The sequence below is a fragment of the Pelophylax lessonae genome (assembly GCF_965119305.1).
Source record: "Pelophylax lessonae genome assembly, chromosome: 1".
In the NCBI taxonomy this organism is placed as follows: Eukaryota; Metazoa; Chordata; class Amphibia; order Anura; family Ranidae; genus Pelophylax; species Pelophylax lessonae.
This window is the reverse complement of record NC_138768.1, coordinates 357,315,857-357,330,072: the sequence shown is the minus strand read 5'-3', so window position 1 is coordinate 357,330,072 and position 14,216 is coordinate 357,315,857. Positions and strand designations below refer to the sequence as shown.

General features: G+C 39.7%; 1 protein-coding gene across 3 annotated transcripts in view; it reads left to right on the top strand.

Moving 5' to 3' along the window:
• Positions 1–14,216, top strand: part of LOC309561965 (transducin-like enhancer protein 4) — a 200,143-nt gene that overhangs the window by 69,340 nt on the left and 116,587 nt on the right. The window lies entirely within an intron of this gene.

Below are 14,216 nucleotides of genomic sequence, written 5' to 3'. Positions count from 1 at the left end.
TGTATTATGGCATCCAAAGAGTTACATTTTGGTCTCATCTGACCAGACTAAATTCTCCCAGTATTTCACAGGCTTGTCTAAATGTTGTGCAGCAAACGTTATTAAGCTTCAACATACTTTTTCTTCAGCAATAGTCTTGCGTGGTGAGTGTGTATACAGGCCATGGCGGTTGAGTGCAATACTTATTGTTTTCTTTGAGCCAATTGTACCTGCTAATTCCAGGTCTTTTTAAAGCTCCCCTTAAGTGATCCTTGGCTCTTGGACAACTCTTCTGATATTTCTTTTGACTCCTATTTCAGAAATCTTGCGAGGAGCACCTGGTCGTGGCCATTTTTTTTTTTTTTAAATGATGATCTTTCCACTTCCAGGTTATTGCCCCAACAGTGCTCACTGGAACATTCAGACGTTTAGAAATCCTTCTGTAACCAATGCCATCAGCATGTTTTGCAATAATTAGCTTGCGAAGGTCTTGAGATAGCTCTTTGCATTTACCCATCCTGATATGTTTCTTGTGTGACACCTTAGTAATGAGACTACTTTTGTCACAATTTTTCTTATTCCCAGCAATAGTTTTTTTTTTTTTTTTTTTACATTTTAGCTGTCAGCAGGGAACACTGCTGATAAGTCATCTGTTAAGGACGAGACAGCCGGCTTCCCGGCCCGCTCATTAAAGTGGGGTTCCACCCAAAAATTATACTTCTGCTGATCTGCTTCCCCCTTCCAGTGCCACATACGGTGTCTTTCCGGGGGGGGGGGGGGGGGTGTTAAGGGGAACAGGTCTGCCTATTTAAATAAAGGGATCATGAAAATGAAGAGGTCTATGGGGTTGTTATGCATCAACAATGAAGTAGGCAGGTCTGGCAGCACGTACTTTCAGAGCCGTGTTGTCAGGTCAAAGAGGAAGGCAGGAGCATACTATAGTTCTGGCACAAAAAAAAGTTATTTATTTTTTTTTTTATTTTTGTACTTGCGGTGTGTTTTAAAGGGATACAACATGGGAAAATGTGCATGTAATACAGAGATATACTAAATAATACCTGCCACCCCCACACCATGTAATACTGTTAGTAGTTGCAGTGTGACTTTTTACAGGAATGCTTTTCGGGAGAACTCTCATTTTACATACAATTGTTTTAGGGTGTTAGCTTTTTTTCAGATAGGGGGGAAAAAAAATCTGCCCTAAACTGATCATATGCTATGCAAATTTCTACTGGTTTCAGATTAACTGGCTGAAATTTACTCCACGGGTGGACCTTTTCCCACCCTCTGTCTGACATCCTGCGAAAAAAATAAAAAAATCAAAGCAGCTGGATGGAAAATTTTTGGCTGAACGACTATATCTAATGAGGTGCAGCCACTGTTTGGGTATTCTGGTAACTGTCAGCTGTCGGAATATGACCCGTTGGAGATCGAAATGGATGGAGGAATCTGTCAGATTTTTTTATTTAGCCTGCTTGGCCAGCTTTAGGTCATCTTTTTACCTTGGAGTGGATTCAGTAGTGCTGATGGCAGCAGTGCTTTCCTGCAAAGTCCATTTGCATAGTATATATTTATTACTACAATTGGCTGATTACATTTAAAACCATTAGAAATGACCAGTAAATGTCCTGCTACTCTGAGGCTGCTGCACAGTCAGTGACCCAATATTTTCTATGCCTTACATGAACTGTTGAGGTGAATCTAATTTGTTGCTATGTCACCTTGCCCCTTTTGTTTTTTTTGCAGTTAAGGCTTCCCAGACCCTTGACCTGAACCGTAGAGCATTTTATTTGAACCATGTTTTTTTATAGCTCTTATGTTTTGTAAAATGCAGATAAGATCATTCCACATGTCGCAATGTCCCTGTTTATTGTTGGAATCGGTTTAATGTTGAACAATGGCTTCTCAGAGCACTACAAATTAAAAAATGCACACCGGCCGTTATCAAAACACCAGTAGAAAGCTGTAGGAGTTTTGTAAGCTTTTTTTGCAGTAGCTTTTTTCAGCTGTAGCATTTGGTGTTTTTTTTTTTTTTTTTTTTTTTTTTTGCGTCTTTCATCTTTTATCAGAGTTAGAGCGTTTTTACAGCTGAAAAACTCCTCTCAAAACCCACTATTTCTGGGGTTTTTTTTCCAACCAGAAAATTCCCCTTCCATAAAAAGGCTGATAACAGCCTATGTGTTCATGGACACAGAATTACATGCTGGGGAGTTTATTGGCTGCAGAAAAAGTCTCACGCCCAAAACGTCAAGTGTGCATGAGGCCTTAAGCTCTGGTTGATTTTTAATATTGGACTGAGTCATCTGAAAAGGGATGTTACACAGCATTAATTTACTTGTGTACATTTCCACTTGAACTATTAGGCTCTATAAACAACAAAGCAGCGTAGGTAAGAAACAAGCTTAGAAAATTTGAAAAAGAGCCTGAAGCTCCATCTGTTGCTTCAATAAGAGAATGCAAAATATCAATTTTCAGGATTTCAGATTCACCTGACTAAACATATAAAAATCTAATATCCTTCCATTGAGGGACAGGAGTTCTTGGGGTATACTGTCGTATACAAGAGAAATGAACATTTTGCAACAAAACGCCCACACAGAATATCCCTGACCATACCCCGTCATGCATCAATTTTTTGCCAGTGTCTTCTTTAGCTCTGTTCTCTTTATTTGGAAGATATTTTCTATAATCAACGGCTGCTGGTAGATGACATTCTAGCTATATTAAAGAGGTTGTAAACCCATACTTTTTTTTTTGCAACCTGTAAGAGAAACACCTAATGAGCTAGTATGCATCGCATACTAGCTCATTATGAAATACTTACCTTAGAACGAGCCCCCGCCGTGCCGCCCGCTTACCTGTATGACAGGCCACATGTCCAGTCGCCCGTCTTCTGGGATCGCGGCAACCGGCCATCTGATTGGCCGGAGCCGCGGTGACGTCACTCCCGCGCGGGAGCCGACAGTCACGGAGCTCTGAAGGAATGGCACCAGCGGCCAGTGACGTCACTGGCTGCATGTAAGGTAAATATCTCCTAAACAGTACATGTTTAGGAGATATTTACAGTACCTATAGGTAAGCCTTATCATAGGCTTACCTATAGGTACAAGTGTCAGAGGAGGGTTTTCTTCCTCTTAAGTCTCTCTATTTAGCTACAAAACATGGGTTTTCCCAGTTTGTCATAGCGAAAACACCAGTGTAGCCAGGGATTTCTGAAAGTGTGTGTGTTTTATTTTTTAAGTCCTCTACAGCTACTTGTATATTCAGGCAACGTATGGAAATCCTGGAAAGTTCTCTAGTTAATTCCCAGTTCATTATCTGTGCTAGTGTTCTCTTTGTGACTACCTGTCTGCGTTCCAGTTCACACAGGACTCTGCTGTTAAGCTTAGGACATTATGTCTTGGGATTCCCTTTGGGGTTATTGGTTCAGAAGCGAGGCAGTTTCTCTATTCCAGCCTTTGCAACTTACTGTTATACATTCTGACAAGTTTTATGTTGGGGTGAGATTCCTCTGCATGAAGTACGGAGTCTAATTATATGGTATTTTCTAGGCTAGCTTATCAATTAAACTTTACAAAACCACTGCCATAAAAAAAAAAAAATAAAAAATAAAAAAAAAGAGCGATGCCAATAAAGTAGATGTACTCTAAACGTTGACCACACAGGGGACCTACCTCCCTTCAGATAGCGGTTTGAGCTGAAGCTGCAACATTCCTATCCCCCCCCCCCCCCTCAAGCTTGTTTAGCCTTTTGTTGCTATGTTGTCTATCCTTCTTTTAGGCTGCCTTTGGATACCTAACAGTAATATTTCCAGTGTTCTTCAATGGAGGAGAATAAGTAAGGTTTTTTTGCTTTTCACCCTAAAATACCTTTCTTATCCATTAAGGGACATAGGCATGATGATTGTGGGTGGGGTTTTGTTCTGGCCATCGTTATTTCTTTTCATTTTTTTTTGTTTCTGGTGTAACCATTGTACCCTAGGCTATCTGGGATATAACAAACAAAAATTTGACTCCATGGACACCTCTATGATTAAGCCCCAGGGGCAAAACACATCGGGGTGCGTGGTTTGCAGTAAAGCATAGGCTGGGTCTGTTTCTTATCTTCATCTCGCGCGCTGGTCGGGGGAGCGGCGTCCTTACCACATTATTGCATGTTACTTTCTGGTTAAAGACCACAAGTCGCGGACACCTTGTCTCCTAGGTTCAAAGTGAAGAACCTACTCCTAAGCTTCATAGTTGGGTTGCAGCCTGCTCACGTACTTTGCGTACATAAAGGGTATGCGGGATATGTAGCTTTGGAGGCATGCATACTGATAATTTCTCTCGGCAGCTACCTCCTACAAGAATTTTCCAAGCCTAGTGAGGTCAGAGTCTACATGTTACTAAACCCATTCCATAAAAATCAGTCTGTATATGCAGTAAAGCAGGCTGGTTATAATCTGTGGAACCTAAGGGGATAATCCTCCGTATTGTGTAAAAAGGCGGTTTGATCCTGTCTCTTCTGATCCTCCCCTTCTTCCACAGTCCCTAAACCATGTCCTGATAGTACAGAGCCTTGGGGCCACTCTGCACATACTCAGTTTGAGTGTATTGCTAGACAGCGTTTTTTTTTTTTTTTTTGGGGGGGGGGGGGTGCATGTGATCGGCACAGGGGGCAATCGGCACTGTCCAGACAGAGGGTCAGTAGTCATGCAGCCTCATAGGACAGTCAGATGAGAATGAAAACTCCTCCTACAAGCTTTAACTAGTGCTCAGCCAGACACTGATGAAAGTCACAAAACTGCTATATATTGCTAATGAGAAAAGGCATTTAGCAGTTTATATTTACTAACCTAGTAGCATTTCCATTTTCTGTGTACTGTGGGAAACCAGATCTAGTGAATGCAGGGTCCTGGGTTTAGTAACACTTTAAAAGCAGTTTCTTGCGACAGGAACAAAATGGAAAACATTTTTTAGAGCTACATTAAAATGGGGGGATGGATGTTTGGGGGTTAAATTTGGATCATAATTGTGTAAAATAGGAAGTGTTTTTGTGACATGTTTTTTTCTTAGACCACAGGATTCCCTGTGTTAAATATTTTACAACCCTTGCTATCCCTGAAATTCTATTTATGCCTAAGAATACCTTAGCCCTGAATTTTAGTTCTGCATTTGATCCACAGAACTAATGACCAGAAGTTTATGGCATTAAACAGTCCTTTGGTAAATGTGTGAAAAAAAAAAAAAAAAGTTTAAATAGGGTATTTTAGAGCAATGTCTCTTCTCTTTACCATGTAGATGTGTTTTATCATTCATTCATTCTTCTCTCATGTTTCATACAAGGAAATGATTTGTCTGCTTCTTGAGTTTCAAGCGTGTCATTGTGCTAAGTGTCATGTGTCAATGCCTGATAGCCAGCCTAGGAAAACAAAGCCTCCTCTTTGTTCTAATCGACCTGCAGCGGCACATTGTGAGTTTTTATTGCTGTCAAGGGAAAAAAAAGTCACTGATAACATTTATAATAAGGAAACTTGTCAGCAAGATACAAACCTAATCAGGGATATATATAGTACAAATGAAATAAATAAATATAAAGGTGTATTAAAGCAGCAGAAAGGGTGTAGTGATCTGGAAAGGGCTATATCCAATAGTAACCAAAACATTATACCTGTCAGTTTAGTGCTCAACCTGAGGCCCTTTGGCACAGCAGCCTGTGTTTCCTTCCCTGCATGCTTACTCAGGCCATGGATTAAGATTACCTTTTTGGAACTTTTTTCCCAGTATTTGGTTTGGGTTATATATTTCATACTATCATAAGCTGGTTATGCATCAGTATCAAGACACCAGAAGAATTTCCAAAAATGTATAGAACATTTGTTTATCTAATTACATGAAAGTAAGGGTAAAAATATAACGGATTACAAAATCTTTTTTTTTTTACTCAAATTAGTTGATGCAAAAATGAATACACCCCACAACAAAAACTACTACATCTTGAATTTCATATGACCTCCATGATTTGTAAGAATAGCACCAAGTCTTCTAGGTATGGAATTAACAAGTTGGCGACATATTGCAACATCTATCTATTTTTTTTTTTCCATTTTTTTCAAGAACGGCTTGTTTTAGAAGCTGGATGGAGAGTGTTGTTCAACTTGTCTCTTCAGAATTCCCCGTAGGTGCTCGATTGGGTTTAGATCTGGAGACCTACTTGGCCACCGAATCCCTTTCATCCTGCTCTTCCTCAGGAGTTAAACAGCAGACTTGGATGTGTGTTTTTGGATCATTGTCATGTTGGAAAAATCCATGATGACCAAGGGCATGTAGTGATGGTAGCATCTTCTCTTTTAACTAAGAGCAGTACATTTGTGAATTCATGATGCCATCAATGAAATGCAGCTCCCTGGCACCAGCAGGACAAGGTACCCCAGTGTGAAAAGGGAGAAACTGAGGACACTGATTTGAAAAGAATGGGAAAATGGAGGACTCTGATGTTAAGGGGGGGGGGGAGGAGGGAGGGTGTATGATGTGGTATGAAGATGTACCACAATTGAGACTAGGGTTCATTTTTAATAATTTGCAGACTTTAGGGCGTCGTTACTAAGAAAAGTTTGCAAAATCTTGCTCCAGGCAGGTATATTAGAGGAAGTGGGTTAAACAGCTCTGATCATCATACCGAGGACATCTTGTGGGGGTTCCCAAAATGCACCTTTTGCAATCCGTAAGCGTTTTGCAATGCAGTACCCCTTGTGAGGAGTCCCTCCTAAAAAAAAAAAACCTCCTGTAGTGGACTCCCTGGTTTCTAGGTTGAATAAAGCCACTGTAATACCGGTTGAAGAGTCCCCGGTCTTTTCAGATACGGCTGATAGGAGTTAGGAGGCCTTGACCTGCCATGTTCACTGTGGCTGGGTCAGCGCTTAGGCCGGTGTTTACCATCACCCTGGTTTCACAAGCTATAACTGAATGGATCAAAAATTTACACCGGGACCTGGAGGAGAAACTGCTCCCTCCTGCTTTTGTGGTGGATCAGTTGGTCAAAGGTCTATAGTTTGTCTGTGAGGTCTCTTTGGATGCCACTCCCCTGATTTCTAGACTGTCTCAGCAGTGGTCCTGCGGCGCATTATCTGACAGAAGCCTGGTCTGTAGACCAGTATTTTAAAGAAGGCTCTGTCCGAACTTCCATTTGTGGGGGATCGCCTGTTTGGAGCTTATTTGGATGACCTCCTTAAAGGCCTCAAGGAGGGGAAAGGGTACTCTTCTTCCTTAGGCTTCCAACGGTAAGGAGTCCCGTCGCAGATGAGGGACCTTCCTTTTCTGGATCATTGGACAAGTCGTCTCCAAGGGTGTCCAGTACGGATCCAATCGGACAATGCCCCGGCCGTGGCCTAGGTCAATCACTAAGGGGGAACAAAAAAGTGTTCTGGCGGCTCTGGAAGTAGTTCCAGCCCTCTCTGCTGTGCACATTCCAGGAGTGGAAAATTGGCAGGCGGACTATCTTAGTCGACAGGCATTAGACCAAGGAGAATGGTCACTTCACTTGAAAGTGTTCAATCAGTTGTGTCTCCCGTGGGGGACTCCTGAGGTGGATCTGTTGGCCTCTCGCCTCAACAGAAAAGTTCAGAGGTTTGTGGCACGGTCTTGGGATCCTCTAGCTGATGCCTTAGTGGCTCTCTAGAGTCAGTATAGTCTGATATACACCTTTCTTCCTCTCAAGCTTCTGCAGGGACTCCTGTGCAGGATTGAGGTGGAATGGATTCCGGTCATCCTTGTGGCTCCAGAGTGGCCTCGCTGATCTGGTACAGCTGGCCCCGATGCTCTCTGGAAACTTCCTTTTCAGGGAAGATCTGCTGTCCCAAGGACCAATCTCACATTCCTGCTTTACAGTAGTGGTCTTTGACAGCTTGGCTGTTTAAAGCCAGCTGCTGAAGGATAGAGGGTTGTCTGAATCAGTGATTCCTATGCTTTTAAAAGCTAGAGAATCTAATACTGGGAAGATTTACCATTGTTCTTGGAAGACTTGTATTGCGTGGTGTGAATCCCTGGGGTTCATCCTCGCTCCTTTTTGGTGACTCTGATCTCTTGGCCTTTCTTCGGCGAGGTGTCGAGCAGCACCTGGCCTTGAGTACCATCAAAGGTCAGGTCTTGGCGATTTTTTTATTTATTTATTTATTTATTTTTTCAACGTCCATTGGCCACACACTCCTTGGCGCGTACCTTTCTCCAGGTAGTGAGACACTTGGTTCCCCAGTGCGGTCTCCGTTGCCGCCGTGGGACCTCAATTTGATGTTGTCAGTGCTTCAGAAGCCTCCCTTTGAAAATATTCGGGACATTCCCCTGCTTACGTTGTTCCAATAGGTGGCCTTTTTGGTGGCTATTACTTCTGCCCGCAGGGTGTCTGAGCTGGCGGCACTATCTTGTCCACCTTACCTAATGGTTCACATGGATAAGGTGGTTATTTTGCCATGTCCATCGTTCCTTCCAAAGGTTGACTGATTTCATCTGAATGAAAACCTTGCATTTCCCTCCGTTTCCCAAGCCTAAGCATCCTAAGGAAGTTGCCGTGCACTCCCTGGTGATTCGGGCAATAAGGGTGTACCTGGCAACTACAGAGTCGTTTCAGAAGTAAGACTCCCTATTTGTCCTTACGGCTGGACCTTGCAAGGGGCTAGCTGCTTCTGCTGCAACAGTTTCCATATAGATCAGACAGACTGTGGTTCAGGCTTATTCTATTAAGGGTCAGGATCCTCCTTTCCCTGTCAGGGCTCACTCTGCTCGGGTGCTTAGTGCCTCCTGGGCCTTCTGTCATCAGGCGTCAGTGCAGGTTTTCAAGGTGGCCACCTGGTCGTCTGTGCACACATTCACAAACTTTTATAAGGTGGATGTGTTGCCATCTGTGGATGCTTCTTTTGGCAGCAAAGTTTACCAGGCTGCTATTTAGAGGTATTGTCCTCCATTTAAGGGTGTTTTTCAGGTGAGCTCCATTTGTTAATAGTTGAGCTCCAAGTTACCTGGTTGGCTATATTTGGCCTTGGGGAAGTTTGTTTTCTGCGGTTTCCACCCCTCATGTTTGCTACGGCCATGAAGATGAAGAGCTGTGTTCGTCAGTTAACAAAAGAGAAAATGGGATTTTTGTCTTACTGTAAAATCCATTTCTCTCATGTTCATTGATGGATACAGCACCCACCCCTCTATTGGAGTTGTTTTGTTTGTTTGTTTTTTTTCTTCTGACACTGCTTGTTACAAAACTGAATACCTATAGCAGGAAGTGGGAGAATACCCCCAAGTACTGCCCCATAGACCTGCTCAAGCTTTTTTTTCTTTTCTCTGCCCAGTGTCCTACTCCTGTAGGGGGCAGTATAACCCTACAGTCATGAAGATGAAAAGTTATGTCTGTCAATGAACATCAGAGAAATGGATTTTACGGGAAGTCAAAAATCCTGTTACATTTAAAAAAAAAAAAATATATATATATATATATATTTCAATAAAATAAACACATTATGATGGCAGTAAGAAGGCTGCTATTGGTATCCTCTGAAAATGTTAGATGACTCTCCCAGTAGTTTTTTTTTCTGGGTCTCTAATGTGAATGGATATGTAGGTCAGAAAAGTCAGAGGTATGCAGAAAGCCATGCGTTCAGTCAGTGAAGCAAGAGAGATAGTTAACAGATTGCTGTACCATAATTGTCAGCAGGGAATCGTTGCAGTGTCAGCCTATGTTTCTCTTTTATAAAAGGTTTCTAAAAAAAAAAAGTCAAATTCTGTTTTTCCTTTTTGGTTATATAGTATATTTTTATGAGGAAACCTAGCAGGCGCGGGACTCACGACTCGTCTTTGAGACATTGTATCTGTATAATCTGCTTTCTATAGGTAGAGATATTGATCGAGAAACACTTGTTAAACTTCAGGATTGTGTGAAGAGTAATCAATGTTTTAGCAATCACAAGGACTATTTTCAAGATCATTACTCCATGCCCTTGAATAAACTGTTGCAGGCTGTTCTAACAATATTTCAAATTTACACATGATGATTGCAGATGGTAGAGATATTTGTGAAAGCTCTTTTTTTTATCAATGTTAGTAGGAGTAGCCACTTCATTTCCTGAAATCACAATGGCCCATGGCTGCCAGGAAAATACTGCCATCTAGGGGTCTATTAAGATTAGCAAAATTATTTTTTTTTTCCATCTCACCTTGCAACAACCTTTTTAGTTCCTACATGGATCGGTTTATAAGTTTGCAGTACTGGGACAAAAGTTGCTTCTCTAGCTTTCTAATGAGAATAGTTTTACCCTATTATAAACTAGTGACATTTTATAATAGATTTAACTGGGTGTTTTTTTATTTATTTTTTTGTTTTTTACTTCAAAACCTTAATTTGGTTTCCCCACTGTCTTTATTTTTTTTAGCTACTGAGGTAAATAAAGACTTTATTTAGTCCTGCTTCACACTATCGTGTTGCAGTAAGTCTCCGTATGTGCAATACTGTGTTAGTGTATCAATCAAAATGAATGACACCATAACACACTAAGGCAACATGCCTGTAAAACGCTAACAGGTGAGACTTTGGCAGCCCATTCAGAAAAAAAAACAATGCATGTTCTCTTATAAATGAACATGTGTGCACCCAGACTTAAAGTGGGTGTAAACCCTCACATATACAGCCAGTCCCTGGGTTACAAACCATATCGGGTCTGTAGGTTTGTTCTTAAGTTGAATTTGTAAGTAGGAACAGTTATATATATTTTTTTTTTTTAAGTGTAACTGCAGCCAAAAGAAAATTTTTAATTTTTTTTGGATAGCATAGGGAAGGGTTAACAGCCCTGTACCATTGTTTTGCTGTCTGTACCCCTGTTCAGAAGATTTCACCTCACTTTCTGTCCCTATGACAACTGGATTTTAAAAATTTTGGGTTGTTGTGGAAACAAGGATTGGTGATAAAGCTTCAGTGGAGACACCTTTTTCCCATGAGAACTCTTACAGGAGTGAAATTCCCTTCCTAGGGGGAGATTTCCTCTGACTTCCTGTTGTCTCTCTCTGTACCCAGTGAACAGCTTTAGATGAGTGAACAGAGATGAGACAAATCTTCCTACATAAGTTTTACATTTATATCTGCTGTCTTTAGCTTTCTATATTCTTTAGAAAGTGCAGATCGTGTTACACATTTTTTTTTCGGTTTCAGCAGTAAGAGGGGAGTCTAGGCATAAACTGTGTGTGAACTAATTGGACTAAAGGCACATCCCCCCCCCCCCTCCATAGGCAGAGGAATGAAGAAACTTGCAGAGCTGTGCTGTGAGTAGACCAGCTCTCAGATTATTGGTCTCTAAGCGCCCTCTCCGACATATTTAATCATGTGTCTGAGAGCTTGTCAGGTTATCATGCTGATGACAGAGGAATGGAGCAGCAGAAAGACAGGGGACTTAGAGCTTTGATGAAGATAGGTAAACATTACAGATTGGTGCCCAGGTCAGATTTCATGATTAGGGTTTACATCCACTTTAGGCTGACCATAGACAGACAGTTCGAATCTCAGCCCGTTCAGCAGAAACTGGCCAACATTCAAACCATGTATAGGCAGCCTGAATGTACCCAAGTTGATTGACTGATTAACTTGGGTACAACCAACCTGTTGGATTTTTACATGCGATTATTTCTAGCTGTTGATTATAGCTGCTAGCAGTAATCACTGTTCTCTTTCGGTGGGAACGATTCATCCTTCACTTGAGCATGCTTGGCTAGGGAACTTCTTTGATAGATAGAGATAGATATGTGTATATAGTGTGTATATTATCTCGCTCCATCTATTTTTATTTTTTTATAAAATATAGTTTTCGTGTGTGTATATCAATTTTACCAGCTCACCCAAAATTTGCTTGCTCCAAGGCTCCCTCTGAGCAGGATCTGTGCACATTTGCACCTTCGTAATCTGTAAAGCCACCTCCAAAGCAACCTAAGCATAAGTCAAAATGTATTTCTCCGAATAAATGTTTTAACCTATCTTCCTTTTTTTCTTTTGCCCACCAATCTTAACCGGAACATAGCAGAAAAATCATTGTGTGTGTGTGTGTATGTGTGTGTATGTATATGTATATATGTATATATATATATATATATATATATATATATATATATATATATATATATATATATATATATATATATATATATATATATATATATGTATGTATATGTATGTATATATATATATATATATATATATATATATATATATATATATATATATATATATATATATATATATATATATATATATATATATATAATGTGTGTGTGTGTGTGTGTGTGTGTGTATATATGTGTATATATATATATATATATATATATATATATATATATATATATATATATATATATATATATATATATATATATATATATATATATATATATATATATATACACATATGTGTGTGTTCTCACACACCCTGTGTATATGATGGTGTGTGATAGAGATATATATGTGTGATATATTATCATATAATGTGTACATATATAGCCTAAGGCACACCTGTGCAATAATCATGCTGTCTAATCAGCATCTTGATATGCCACACCTGTGAGGTGGATGTATTAAGTGCTCACTTAGGCTGGCCATACATTATACAGTTTTTGTACAATTTTCTTTAGATTTACCTTCAACTATGTAGTACAAGGCCTGCCTAATTGGATACAATTGAAAGTGTTATTTAGTTTTGACCTCCTATTATTATATGGTTTTTGGTAAATCTAACAGAAAATTGTACAAGAATAGGCCTTTTGTGTATAAGTCTTAAATCTTTGTGTTCAGTTCATGGAAAAATGGGGGCATAAACAAGTTTTGCTTTTATAAATGGTGTGTGTGTGTGCAATAAATATGAATAAATATATACTGTGTGTGTATATATGTATATCCCTTTATCTCTTTAGAATTAGTGTGTGTATAAAAAAAAAATATATATATATATATTGTGTGTGTGTGTGTGTGTGTGTGTGTGTGTGTGTGTGTGTATGTATGTATGTATGTATGTATATGCAGCCTTTAGTAAGGTCAAGCAATAGTCTGTGTTGCCAATGCGCTGGTAAAAATGACTTTAACTTGTCAGCACAGTTACTGGTGCATGCATCACAGTCCCACTCAAATAAACCTGTCACAACACAGAGTCAGCAGCAAGAGAAGAGTACAAGGGCAAGCCTCTAGCTTTTCATTCGAGCATCACTAAACGTGCACAGAGTGCCCAATTATTTCAGCATTATTGAACAAGCCTACAGGAGAACCCATGCCTTGCTACATTAGATTTTCTTTAGTAATTTGCTCAAGTACCACTGAGGACACTTAGAGAGCTTAAAACGGTGGCTGCAACCAGTTCCCTTTCTGAGTTGTTAATTCAGGTTTTTGCTTTCAAATTAACTCTCTCTGCATGCTGCGCTAAAGGCCTAAAACTGTTCAGCATTAATTTGCTCAATATATCTATACTTTCTTTTCCATTGCTTCATCTGCTACATGCGTTTTCCTTGTACACTACACATTTCATTTAGTTGTGGTTTTTATATTTCAATTCTTTGGTATAATATTTTATTATGGGCCTACAGAAAGGATGATTTTTTTTTTTTTTTTTGGTCGTCTGAAAAAATATGTAATCTTGCAGGGAAAAGAAATCTACTTATTCTGACGTTTATTTTTATCATTTGTGTGACCTACAATTATCTACATTTGATTTACCCATTTGTAATACATTTTGTTATCCATTTATAGACTACCCAATCTTGATAAATCATGCAGATCCTCTGAGTTAATGGAGTGCTGTTTTCCTGAAGCACCTCCTCTGTTCTAAAAAAAGAACCATGTATAGTTTTTGCACTAACCTAGTTGAGTGTTGCAAACCCTTGCATATTGACTCATGTATACAATGTTACTGTAGCTCACCATAACAGAACAACCCTTTTAGCATTTTATTTAATTATAGGGTGGTTTTGGTGGCAATATTTTTAAACCAATTAAGACACGTGTAGATATTAAATATTAAGTAGGTTCGAGTTAAACATGTGCTTTGCTCGTGCAGTGCCTAGCAACAGGTTTACTCAAGGGATCAGGTTTTTTTTTTTAAGATCTATTTATTTTATTTTTTTTTTATAAAGTTGTTGTAAACCCTTATACATACCCAGAGAAGTGACTAGCCTCAGGTTATAAGACAGAGATGAACTAATCCTCCTGCATATGTTGTACATGTTTATCTGCAGCCTTCACTTCTCCACAGC